Here is a 14,731-nt window from a genome sequence, read left to right as displayed (position 1 = left end):
ATTGCCCGCATAAATTCAGGCCAACCATTCGGTATATTACGGATCGACACACCGTTACTTTGCGTGATGCTTCTTATTAAATCTAACATGTTGGAACCAGGCACAGTGACGCCTTTGTACAGAAACTCCCCTTTACTGTTCCAGTCTGTGATGTGTTTAGAGCGTGTCATTTTACTCAATAGTATTTCACAGTTTTTCTTATACCGGTCATTAACACCGCTCAAAAGCTCATGATAAACAGCATCGGGGGCAATAGGCTGTGTCGTATTATTTGATTCATCAACAGATTTTGCAACGGGTGATAAAAGAGCTAAAGTTGACATTTCACTATCAGCCTGTTTACTCAACACCAGGTATCTCTGCAACAACATTGTATATCGCTTTGCTTTTTCATATTCTGATAAATCATTATTCTGTAGTATTTTCACGATCTCTACATCTAGACCATGCGTTGCTGTTTTACGTATGTCGTCGCTGTTCGGTTTATTATGTAAACGGTCTATCTGATTCTGAGGTACCAGATACATTTTCTCAGCGTACTCCATCAACGATTAGACAATAGTCCTGTAATTAGTGGTATAGCAAAACCAAGCAGCGAACCGATAAAACCACCCGACTGTTTAACCAACCTCTTCTTTTTTCCAATGGCACATTTCTTATTACAAAGTGATTTTATAAGCGCTCGCTTCTTTTTAAGGTAGTTCAACTGGCGTTGAGACAGCGGTATTTTACCTTTAAGCGTGTTGAGCGCTATCTCACAAATAGCTGTGACTAAATCGTTTGAAGCGTTGGATAAAATAGCATTTCTTTGGAATGGTGTTGCTTTAATTAACGTTTTTAAAAGCACCCAATTACGTCTTATCCGCCCCGACATGTTCACCGTTGTTAGAATGACAACAAATGACTAAAGGTTGTACTGTTATAGCTTTATAGAACCACGCTTCTTAATGACAAAAGCGACAGGCGTGTCTGGTGGGAATAAGCCGCTTCGTAAACGATAATCGTCAAGAGCGTTGTTTCTTAAATCAACCAGCAAATACCCATAAGGGGCCGCCGTCGCGGAATCATAGGATTCGAGAAAAAAACGATGTTTCGATGGGTACATTTGTCTAGCCAGAATGCCCACCTGCATTTTATCCCTGGGGTTTTTGAACAGGACCATATATTTTGTGTTTAAATGTATAGTTCTGCTCTTTTTACCTTGACAAAATATGTTTTGGACAAGGTACAGGATACTGAGATTACGATGATGTACATACTTTGTGAAAGCCTTCTCAACCTCAGAATTATTACTTGCCGCGTCCATCAAATCATCAATCACTGTTAAATTAATCTTATCAGGGGGAAAAAGTTGATCATCGCTAAAAGACTCTGGTAACCCCTCTATAAAGCGCGTACCGGGGTAATCACGCAGAAGTTGGTCGTATATAGGTTGCCAACAGGTGTAAAACCAAACAACATTATCAGGTACATGAGTCATATGTGTTGCAGCGTGTTGCAACAGCGTTTTGACACGGGTATTGTATCTCAGTAAGTGCCACTTCCCATTCGCCATTTAAGTCTATCGGTTTAGCCAACTTTGTCGTATAGTTAGAAATCTTATTTTGCGGGAAGGTAACAGCCGATGCGTTGCTGGGTAAGGTTATGTAGAACGACTTGTCATCCATCGCTCGTCTTGTTAGATACTGATGATCTTTATATGTCTTTTATCACCGATGCTGCGACCCAACTGTTAAATTTTGCGGGGTACCCGCGCCACTTGACTAACACGTATTTACGGCCTCTGACCGTCTTATTTTTTAAAATCTTTTCCACTTTGTAAACTCTGTTATAGTTTTTTGGTATGCTTTGAAGCTCTTCGGGGTAAAAACTACCTGTTATAACTTCACCATACAGATCTGCCAACTTATAAAGCGGTTTAATCCCTTTAGTGTTCACACTATGTACAACAAAAATCTCCTCAGAAAAGCTCTGTTCGTAACCTTTCTGAAATATGTCCTTATATTTAGAAATACGGACGTGGTCACCGATTCCTAAACAAACTGGGGCTTTCTTACTTCTAAAGTAATCACCGTAGGTCGTTTTGAAGACACTCAATGCGTTAGAGTCATTCACATCGTTTGGAGCGCACTTAATCGTTCTATGGTATGTGTTATTATAGCTGCGTATGAAGTCTTGTAAAACGTCTATATATCTGTAGGTATTCTTTGCCGTGAAATAGCGCCACATGCGTGTTTTTAAAGTCCTATTGAAGCGCTCTATAACAGCCGCTTTCACATCGTTATTGGTCGTGAAATGATTTACACCGTATTTTTCTAACACCTTTTTTAGGTTTCTGTTTAGAAACTCTTTACCATTATCGGTTTGTAGCTTCATCGGCACATCGCCGCGCTGGAATATTTTTTCAAAAGCATTAGCGACCGTTGCTGCATTCTTAGCGGTCAGACTTTCACCCCACACCCTCTTACTGAATATATCGATGATTGTTAATATGTATTTAACGCCATCGTTGTATTTTGACAAATCTATCAGCGAGACCAAATCGCATTGCCACTGTTGGTTTATACCCGATACACAAATCATGTTCCTTTTATAGTTTTTTCTTGCTGGCTTGTGCAGCGTGTATGCGTCTTGTTCTTGTAACCACTTTCTTACGTCGGATCTTTTAAATTTATTTTTAACCGACCCATAATATTTATCAATGCCGCTAAAACTACCTGGTTTTAACACTGTGTAATATGCATCTTTCATCCGCCTGATTTGACGCGCTGCGTTGCGTGACATTCTGCGACTGGTGTTGCGTGACACTCTGTGACTGGTGTTACGCAACAATTTTTAATACGGTTTAATATCGAACACTATAAATTTATATAAAATTTAATATTAAGCGATATAAAACACTATTGATTCCATAAATATACACTGGCTTACTGATTTGTAGCTAAAATTACTTTCAGGCTGATAGAGATAACAATCGAAAATGGTCATGGTCAAATTGTACATCGTACTTCTGAGAGCTTCTGTGACATTTTAAAATGACCTGTGATGAACCCGAGCATCTAAGAAATGGACATGGTCAAATTGTACATCGTACTTCTGAGAGCTTCTGTGACATTTTAAAATGACCTGTTATGAACCCGAGCGTCTAAGAAATGGACATGGTCAAATTGTACATCGTACTTCTGAGAGCTTCTGTGACATTTTAAAATGACCTTTTAAATTAGTGCCATGTGTGATGATCCCGTGCGTCTAAGAAATGGACATGGTCAAATTGTACATCGTACTTCTGAGGGCTTCTGTGACATTTAAAATGACCTGTCATCATGCTTTTTAAATCTGTACCACGTGTACCAAGCTTGATGTTTAAACTGCTGGAATGTGTGATGTTTGAATGTGTACAGCCTAATCAAAATAGTGAAATAAGACTGCCTGTAACTACCTGGTTTTAACACTGTGTAATATGCATCTTTCATCCGCCTGATTTGACGCGCTGCGTTGCGTGACATTCTGCGACTGGTGTTGCGTGACACTCTGTGACTGGTGTTACGCAACAATTTTTAATACGGTTTAATATCGAACACTATAAATTTATATAAAATTTAATATTAAGCGATATAAAACACTATCATTTAATATTAAAAGGGGGTGGAGCCTAGGAGAAAGGGGGTGTGGTACCTGTCAAGTTTGACAGAAAGGTTGTCTTTATCTACATTTAAACTTGAAATATAAATAAAAACGTGTTGACAATGTTAAATTCCTTTGTCGTATATACAACCCTTTATGAGGTCTAAGAACACTGTACGCTGTTTACTTAAGAAGTACCGTAAGGGTACGCAAGTTGCGTAACGATCGCTCAGCCGTAGGCGAGACGCTCAAGCGTCACGTTCGCTCACGGCCCAGAGATCACAGACAAGCACTCTGTTGGCTATGACTAACGTAATGATTCGCTATGGCGTAGCGGACGCTCGAGACCACGAGGAGATCACCAGCGGCGCAGACGCTCACAACGCTATACCTTTATGTCTAAACCTATTATTAATGAAATACACAGAATACCTTAATGTGAATACAGGGTGTAAGTGCAACCTTGTGTAACCTGACTAACTACAAAGCTGCTTGAGCGTCACCGACGCTCAAGTGAACACTTAAAACTATGAGAAAATACACAGATACTGGTTTAGGGTCCAAAGCCTATTATCTGTATTATAACTATTATACTTGCATAAAGAATCACAGTACAAATGATACACTACAATATAACAGAGACTTCCTAACCAAATAACTATACAAGAAACACAATACAATACTATGCTGATCTAATACAATACAATACTAGTCAATGGGAGATACGAGAGAAGGAAAAGAGAGAGAAAGAGAGAGATATATATATGAGAGAAATGGCTCACCGAAAGACAATGATTACGGAGAGAAACTTACGCACAAGGGTAAACGATCGCATGCGCCTGGACATCCAGCACCCGATTTTCAGCAATGAGAACCGTTGAAGAGTGAGAGCTGGATGTGGTCGGCCTGCCTATTTATGCCCCACACACAATGCAATCTTACAGTCCCTACAATCCCATTGTCCATTGGACGTCGGAATTCGGCCCTGCATCATAACAAAAGGTCATAGGTTGATTCATACAGGTGGGCTGTGACGATTTCAAACAGCTCAGGTGGGTGGGGAACTAGGTTTCCCGCCGCATACCTGAGTATGAGTAAATAGTAGAAATGGACATAAACTTCTTATGTCCATAACTATTCGCACGAGCGATTAATACGCTCCAAACCAACACCGGAATATTGCTATTTAAATACTCTTCCGATGGGTACCAAACACTACTGCATGACTCCTGTTAGACCCTTCCTACGATACAAAGAGGGATTCCTCAGCTCAGGGACATTCTATATTAACCAAACTTTCAGAATCTATCAAAGGGACCATGATCTACAAACTACATTAATTGTGAAAATATGTAACGAATGAGTCGCACGCTACGACTACATAAACTCTACCGTAAATACGCATACTGTGCGCCCGCGGGTGCACGCTATTGCGGGTATGCGCCTTCACGGGAGAGTGTACGCATGCGCAGCGCGGACCAGTGTGCGGTGCAAATATGGCAGTGTGTATGGGGATATTTTTCTGACTTTGACAGTCCACCCTTTGGCAGTCAATAATAACTGCCACCTCCTGAAAACATTTCAAAAGGAGAAAAATATATGTCAGGGGTTAATTCATTTCCATGGTTGGGTGAGGGAGGAGAGAGGAGTAGGTGTGAAGAGGGTATGACCTAGTGTGATAGCAGAAGCATGTGTGTATGAGTCCATGTTTGGGGGGGTCATGTATCATCGTGCCGTACGTGTTGTAAATCAAGCTTCGAGGTATTGCGAAGTATACATTTGAATTCCTTCTTATCCCGTGGTACGGGTCTGTGGATGGGCTGTCAAACTTTACCGAGCTCTTTTCGGATTTTGAACAAAATGGGGAGCACATTTTAGTTGATGATACATGAATGGGGGAATACGTGATTGCTGATATCTGTGCCTGTATTCCCTTTACTATGTGTGTTATTACCTGAGGGTTGTAGAGATGAAGATAAAGAACACTTATGGGGAATGCAATGATATTCTATGTCAGGTAAATGTACATCTGTCGTTGAAGTTTTGTTCGGTATCTGTTGAGAGTCGTCTTCTTTGCGCTGTATTGCTCCTTGGGCATGAGCAAATAGCTTTGTCAGTGCCATCAGATTTACAAAAAATGTTGGGCTAGCGTGAGTTTAAAAATACTAGGGAAACTGGGGATCCATGGCAAAGTTCATCAAATGTCCATTTCTCAAGTGGTCAAAACTTCATCTTTGGTGCTTGTCTGTTGTCTGTATAGCGTCTCGTCACTTCCTCGTCCAAGGGGGTCTTTGTATCTTGGAGAAAAGCAGAAAAACAGGTGAAAGAAACGGACCGTATAATCGCATTTTTCATCACATCCTGGTTTCTATCATTGGGTCATAAATCAAATCCAGGTTAATTACAGTTTCCTCACTCCTCAAGCTCATCACTTTTGTACTTTGTTTGCACCTCATTAAAGCCTGCCCGCATCTAAATATCAATCCAATAGATATAACAACACCTAAGATACATAGGAGGAACTTTCCAACATCCATTATGACTCCTTGAGCCCAGTCTCCTAAACCGGAGAACCAATTTCGCGGGTTCAACCATGACACCCAACCAGTCAGCTCATTACCTACAGCAGCAAGGGTGAGATTGTGTTTTCGACGAAATTCCCACTTCAATTGGAGAATATCGTCCATCTTTTGGTCTATGACCTCTACCGGATCCTCGGTGCTATTGGTGATATACGTGCAACACTTTATGCCGTACTGTGTTGCCAATGTAACACAATATCCGCCTGTTACTGCTGTAAGATAATTAAGAACCATCCTATGCTGAACTAGTTCTGTTTTATAAGCTTGAAGTTCTCTTCCAGTGTATCTGAATGTGTCATCATACATTTCAGTGATATTATCTAACAAATTGGCGAGTGCGGAAATGTATCTATAATTCATCACTCCTCGAGCGGTGCGAGTGAAATCTAACGCTACCAGAACCTGAATCCCGGTGGATTCATGGATAAGATCAGAGGCCGGGTGCTCTAACCTTTCTGACAGTTGTCTTTTAACTCGGTGCTCGTAATGAGTGTGAGTATAAGGAGCTTGGGCACCACGGTGTATGTCCTTCATTTTGTCATGTGTAACAGTCATCACTTCAGGCAATACTTTTCCAATATAACACAATCCTTCAGAGTTTGGGGCAAGCCACTTGTACGCCTTTCTCCCGCATATGAAATATGCATCATCGGGGAGAACATATGGGACAGAGAAGGACATTACCATATTACACACCTTCCAGGTGAATTCTCCTGACCCTAATTCTTCCATCTGCTTAATGCACGTATCGGTTTGTACGATATGTGCACAGTATCCTGGTGATACTTCTCCAACTCTAGTAATCCTATTTCCTAAGGTATATCGATACCGGAAAGATTTTCCTCTACTGGCTATGTGGCGTACAAGCTCTGTATCTGTAGGCATTCTATCTGCTCTGTGTGAAAAGGTCATGGTAAGGTTGCTCCATGACACTTCCCAATTTCCCGGCTTACGGGGATTGGAGATATTAAAACATAAGAGGGACCTATCCACATGGTATTGGTGGAGCTTCAAACTAGGAGGGCTGGAGATGTTAAACCTCCGGTCCACCGGTCTCCCACCACTTAGCTCAAGTACCTCCCCTAACGTTAAAGGAAATGGCACTAGCCCTGATTTGCTATGACCCTGAGGTACTTGAGAGCATACCCAACAATCTGTTTGGTTTAATACGTTACCCACTAAGGAGTGATAGTCACTCAATGGATGCCGGTCCATATGGATATTAAAACTGGATTGGCATTTCTTTATGCACCCATCCTCAATCAAATTGTCACAGAGCCTACAGATACAGTTTTCTTCAGCTAACAATCCATCACAATTTCTTCTATCGGATCGTTTTCTGATACTCGCCTTTGCTTGTTGGTTTGGTTGATCTTGGAAAACTGCGCCTCCATCATCATAATCGGAACCCATTCCAGAACCTCTCTCGACCTCTATGGTACTCTCGCCGGAACAGACTGCTCTGGTCAACATCATGGTTAACATCAAAATCCGGATCACAGTCTCTTGGGGCAAGTCCATCTTTGAGGAGGAAATAGAGAAGAATGAGAAGGGGGAAAAAGAAATTTTTAAGGGAGAGGGGGATGGGAAGTGGAGAAAACAATAAAAGGGAGAAGGGGGTCAACAACTGCTTTCGGTCTTCAAGGCTCAGGTGCCGCCTCAGTCCTCCTGGAACAGACACTCCAGTGATACAACCTCTACCGTCTGTTCCTTATCACGGGACTTCTCTGGATCAGCAACCTTTTTGCAGTGGGATGAATGGACCCAAGTCTCTCTCTCAGCAACCTTCAATGCTGTGGTGCTAGTCAATAAGACCTGGTATGGTCCTTCCCATCTATCAATAAGACAACCTGAGCGTAGAAAATTTCGTATCATTACATAATCCCCAGGTTCAATGTCATGACAATTACTATCTGGTAAATCAGGAATCACCAACTTCAGATTATCATTTTGATTCCTCAACTGTTTACTCATGTTAATCAAGTACTTTACAGTTACTTCATTGTTACATTTCAAATCATCCTGAGGGTTAATCATGACATGCGGTTGTCGACCAAACAAGATTTCAAAAGGGGACAGATTAAGAGGGGACCTGGGAGTGGTTCTGATACTGTACAATACAATGGGTAAAGCTTCTGGCCATGTCAATCCTGTCTCTGCCATCACTTTACTCAATTTATTTTTAATAGTGCTGTTCACTCTTTCGACCTTCGCACTCGCCTGTGGACGGTACGGAGTGTGTAGCTTGCTATCAATACCCATTAATTTACACATTCCTTGAAAGACATCACTGGTAAAATGGGTACCCCTATCACTTTCAATGATTCTAGGGATACCATATCTACATACAAATTCCTGCACAATTTTCTTAGCTGTAAACATAGCGGTATTTGTAGCTGCTGGAAATGCTTCGACCCAATTCGAGAAAACATCTATACAAACAAGTACATATTTCAAATTTCGACATGGGGGTAATTGAATGAAGTCAATTTGTATTACCTGGAAAGGGCCGCCGGCAGGTGGGATATGGGATGGTTCTGTAGGTATTGCTTTTCCAATATTCTTTCTCAGACAGGTAAGGCATGACATTGCTCTTTTACCCGCATGAGAGGAGAATCCTGGGGCGCACCAGTATGCTCTTACCAATTTGCACATCCCCTCCTTGCCTAGATGAGTCAGCCCGTGAGCTGCTTCAGCCAGACATGGAAGATATGTCCTGGGGGCCACTGGTTTACCATGTCCATCCGTCCAGAGCCCTGAGGACTCCTGGCCATATCCCTTTGCCTTCCAGACTGCCTTTTCCTGTGTGGAACACAAATTCTGCATCTCACACAACTTCTGTGTGTTGATGGTATTAAATACCATCAGTTGTGTGGTGTCTGTCTGTATGGGGGTAGCAGCTGCTAACTTAGCAGCTTCGTCTGCTCGGCTGTTACCAAGTGATACCGGGTCTTGGCTATATGTATGTGCTTTACATTTGATAACAGCCACTCTGTCGGGTTCCTGTATCGCTGTTAGAAGCCTTTTTATGTGAGTTGCGTGCGCTACCGGTGTACCAGCGGCCGTCATGAAGTTTCTGAGACGCCATAGGGCTCCGAAATCATGGACTACCCCGAATGCGTATCTAGAATCGGTGTAGATATTGGCTGACTTACCCTTAGCCAATTCACATGCTCTGGTTAGGGCGACCAGTTCAGCAACCTGGGCTGAGTGAGGTGGGCCTAGCGGTTCCGCTTCTATGGTGTCTTGGTCATCTACGACTGCGTATCCAGTACACAAGTCTCCCGAGTCTGACTGTCTGTGACAACTACCGTCCGTGTAGAACGTGAGTTCTGCATCTTCCAGTGGGTTGTCACTGATGTCAGGCCTTGCGGTAAAATTTTGGGTCAAATATTCCATACAATCATGTGTATCTTCCTTTGTATTGAATCCTCCTTCCCCAGCACTCTCACCTTCCACCCTTTGTGTCTGACCAGGCACACCTGGGAGAAATGTTGCAGGATTTAATGCGCTGCATCTCCTTATGGTGATGTTTACTGGGGCCATTAGTGCCAATTCCCATCTTGTAAACCTCGCTGATGAGACGTGTCTGGTTTGGGCAGAATTTAATAGGGCAGATACCGCATGTGGTGTATGGATTGTGAGGTTGTGGCCTAGCACGACGTCTTCGCTTTTTGTCACTAGCAATGCTATCGCAGCAACGCTTCGCAAGCATGTGGGGAGGGATCGCGCTACCGTGTCTAGCTGAGCGCTGTAGTATGCAACTGGCCTGCTGGCATCACCGTGTTTTTGGGTTAGTACACCTGCTGCGCAACCAGCACTTTCTGTTCCGTATAGTTCAAAGGGTTTCCCATAGTCTGGCATACCTAGTGCTGGCGCCTGCGTTAGGCACTGTTTGAGTCTCTCAAATGCTGTTTCGGATTCGTCTGTATGCGAGATCCTATCAGGTTTGTTTGAGGAGACCATTTCCTGCAAAGGTAACGCCAATATGGAAAACCCTGGGATCCAATTACGGCAATACCCACACATTCCTAAAAACGTCCTGATCTGTTGCTGGGTTTGTGGCAGTGTCATGTCTCTAATTGCTTGGATTCTATCAGCGGTCAGGTGTCTCAGTCCTTGTGTTAGACAGTGTCCCAAATATTTTACCTTAGTTTGGCATAATTGCAACTTGTCTTTGGACACCTTGTGTCCGGTGTCTGAAAGATGAAACAGGAGCTGTTTCGTATCCTTCAGAGATGCTTCCAGTGAATCTGAACACAGTAATAAATCGTCCACATACTGTATCAATACTGATCCACTGTCTGGTTGGAAAGACTGTAAACAATCATGCAAAGCCTGAGAAAATATACTTGGACTATCTATGAAACCTTGGGGCAACCGAGTCCATGTGTATTGGACTCCTCTGTATGTGAATGCAAACAAATATTGGCTGTCAGGGTGCAGAGGTACCGAAAAGAAAGCGGAGCAGAGGTCAATAACAGTGAAAAATTTGGCAGTGGGAGGGATTTGCATTAGGATGACAGCTGGATTTGGCACTACGGGGAACTGACTCTCAACTATTTTGTTAATCCCCCTTAGATCCTGCACTAGCCTGTAACCCCTCCCCCCACTCTTCTTAACAGGGAAGATGGGACTATTGGCAGTGCTGGACGTTCTTACTAGAATGCCCTGTTGTAGCAAGCGCTCTATTACTGGGTAAACTCCTAACTCCACCTCTGGCTTCAGAGGATATTGTGGGATTTTTGGAGCTATCCTACCATCTTTTACTTGTACCACTACTGGAGCTACGTTTGCCATTAATCCAGTGTCCTGTCCGTCTTTTGTCCAAAGTGACTCTGGTATCTGAGATGTCATCTCTTCTATTTGGGATGGATTCCTATTTGTCATAATGGTATGTGACGTTAATTTTGATGGGGAGTCTAACATGTCTCGCACTTCCTGAGCGTGTTTCTCAGGTATGTCCAAGAATACACCTTCAGGAGTACAATAAATGACGCAACCCATTTTACATAGTAAGTCTCTTCCCAGGAGATTGGTTGGTGCCGATGCAGCTAGCAAAAACGAATGCTTGGTATGCAAAGGCCCTATTGTAATCTCGGCTGGTTTGCTAACAGGGTAGTGCTGGACTACTCCTGTTACTCCCATGGCTGGAACTGTCCTACCAGTGGTTCTCATGCCCACTGTCGAATTTATCACTGACTTGGCCGCCCCTGTGTCTACAAGAAAGTTTAAGGTTTTACCAGCTACATTGATTGCAATCTCTGGTTCGCTTCCAAGACTGGCAATCAATTTAACTGGCTGCAGATTACAGGTATGGCCACACCCCTATTGGGTATGCTGACCTCCCTGAATCCCGCTGGCAGCGACTACTTGTGAGGGAGTTAGCTGGGAACTACCAGAGGCATGCCAATCTCTGTTCGGGGGGTATCTTTTTGTTTCCCCTGTATGTGGCTCAAAACTCCGCCTCTGTGGACCCTGCTCCCAATGTCGTGTGTCGTGTCGTTGTCTAGGGGGTTGAAAAGATCTTTGTACACTCTTTGTTCTACAGTCTCGTGCATAGTGTCCCTGTTTGTTACAAGAAAAACATGTTATTACACTTGACTTACCCACAGGATTCGGTGGTACATACGCAGGCTGCCTTGTGGTCAGCGCCTGTATACTTACTGACATCAATTTATCACTTTGCGACTCCCTGTGTCTAGTGATGTTCCTGTCGTGATCAATAGCAGCCTCTCTCAAAGTAGCCACAGACAGACCTCGCCAACAAGGTTGCGTGGTCTGTACCCTAGTCTTCAATGACTCTTTTAAACCATCCATCAGTACCGATACTGCTACTTCCCGATGGTTTGTGTCTGTTTTAATGTCCTCTATACCTGTGTATTTTGCCATTTCTAATAATGCTCTGTGAAAATACTCTGCAGCTGTCTCTGACTCCTTCTGTTTAATGGAGAATATCTTATTCCATTTTGCTACTGCTGGGAAATACTCTTTTAGCTGCAAGTTTATTCTTTTCACATTATCTTGGTTGTACACATCTGTAAGAGGTACATCTTTATCTAGTCCACAATCAGCTAAGAATTGAACTGAGTCGACATTTGAAGGTAAACAAGCTCTTAGCAGTATCTGCCAATCCTTGTTGTTGGGTTCTACAGTGTTACCTAGATCCCTGATGTATTTTTGGCTAGCAACTAAGTCTTTCCTGGGGTCAGGAAATTCGGACACTATTGTTCTTAATTCCATTCGGGAAAATGGAGTGTACATGGCAATGTTCCTTATGGGAGTGGCTCCTGATACATCTGTTTTCCCATTGGGAACTGCTATTACTCTAACAGGGTTTACTCTAACAACCTCATTCTGTGTAGATTCTACAACTTGTGGTGAAATTGTTTCAGTATAATACATGGTGCCGTACTTACCCGTTGACACGACCTCACCTATCCCTCCGCTAGGGGCCTTTGCTAATCTTGTGGGTGTTGCTGTGCCTACTGTGGTCTCTGCTATGGTGGCTGCGAGAGAGAGAGCTGAAATTGTTGCCGGATCGTCTTCTTGATCACACTCCTGAGGAAAGTTCAAAACAGGGTACAACTTGCACGGGTTAATACTTGCATGAGTTACTTGGTTAACATCATTAACATTTACAGGGTTACTAAGTGTTTGTGTTTTACAACCCAGTGCGTTTCTCTCCGTAATCAACTTCTCTCCTGCTATGTATGGTGGTGGCGGGGCTGTGGCGATCAGTTTCCTGACTGCCCCAGATCCCGCCGCCAGAGCCAAACCTCTCTGTATCTCACCTTCCTGTTGCCACAACTGTAAATAATCATGATGCTGAATTCGTCTCTTTGTTGATTTTATGAGACATATCCTCCTCCTTAAATTTTGTAACACTTCTGGACTGAAGCTACCTATTCTTGGGAATTTCTCCCTGTCATGCACAGTCATTCTCTCCCATTCATCACATAAAACCTCTGTGTGACTTCCGTATTTTTCACACATGATGTACCTGGCCGACCCAATTGGTCGGACCACTGAATCAACCCGAACCGAGGTTGATCGCCCCCTACCTGAACAATTGGCCCCCATAATCTGCAGGTGTTGCTTACTACTCCTTTGATCTTTATATCACGGTCTTCAGCGAACCCTTACAGCAAACCAAATTATTCAAAATAGGCCGGCGGTGGCGGTTTACCGAGTACCCCACTCACTCGCCCACCTCGACCAATACGACCTGATCACACCGATATGGTGCTGGCGTACTCGATACAGGGCCCTACCAGAAAAACCTTCTGTTTACTGGAACATATGAGGGTTACCCGCAGGACACTTACTCTTTCCAATAAAGGTGGGGTTGTTAGATAGTTCCTGAGTGACCAGCGAACTTCCCTTTAAAAATAAAAAATTACACAAATCACGTCAGAATGTACAGATAGCGTTTGTGACCACTTTACTCTAATGGTATTAGGTCAGATTACTAACTACTGCACACAATTACGTGCGGTACAATCGTTCAGTACATAAGCACTACCTGTTATGTACTGAGAGATCAGTGGAATCGAAAATTGCGGCTGCGAATTCCTTCAGCCAGAGCTTCCAATGGCCTATATGGGTTTTAGCACCAACCCCCGGGGTTGTGCTTCTTGTACCTTTATAGCGGACCTTCTTGTACCTTGTGACCTCCTGGCCTTGTCCTTGTGACCTCCTGGTCTTGTTACCTTGTGGTCCGCTATACTCTAATGCTCTTATTTTATTTAACCAAGGATGCCTCCTTAGCCACCGTATATGTCACTTACACGTATGTCCTACCTGATTTCTATTGGTTCAACCTCTAAGTTATATAAACTTATGTAATAAAAACACACTCACTCAACACATGTACACTTTCGTTTCTATATCTATTTCTGCGCAGAAATTTTCTTTAGCCCAGCTGTGTTACCAATTAGGAGCAGGATCTGTTAAACTAAATTTCAAATTTTCCAAAAATAGACTTGCGTTATTTACCGCCTGTTGCGCTATTTACCGCTGTGCGTTACTTATCACGTTGCGTTAAAAATCAACTTATCGTGACTTGAGCTACGTGGGCGTAACCGGACGCTACGTTGCGTAATGAACGCTGCGTGCGTCGGCCTTTGGATTGCGTACGCTAGTCTTTGTTAGAGACACGTGTACGCAAAACAAAGATCCACCGTAACACAATATACTTTTATCAATGTAAACGATCCCTGATCATCTACCGCGTACCCCACTGGCTTTGCCTTATCTCCCAGGCAAACCTGTGTGTTTGTCTACACTTTTAACTATTACCTCTATCCTTAAACTATGAAATAACAGCAAGTCTCTTTTAGCACTTTTCTATCAACTATAAAAATTGGCAAACAGGAATAGTGATATACGAAATTTTGAAAAAGAAATGCAGATATATATGTATGCGTGCGTGTATACGCAAGACAGAAAAGAAATAAACAGTTTTAAAAGACACAAGCGTTTTGTTCTTACTTCCGGTTCCCGGATTCCTTCAGCACTCTTTA

Source organism: Pseudophryne corroboree, chromosome 1 (genome assembly GCF_028390025.1).
Source record: "Pseudophryne corroboree isolate aPseCor3 chromosome 1, aPseCor3.hap2, whole genome shotgun sequence".
Classification (NCBI taxonomy): Eukaryota; Metazoa; Chordata; class Amphibia; order Anura; family Myobatrachidae; genus Pseudophryne; species Pseudophryne corroboree.
Note: the sequence above shows the minus strand (reverse complement) of the source record.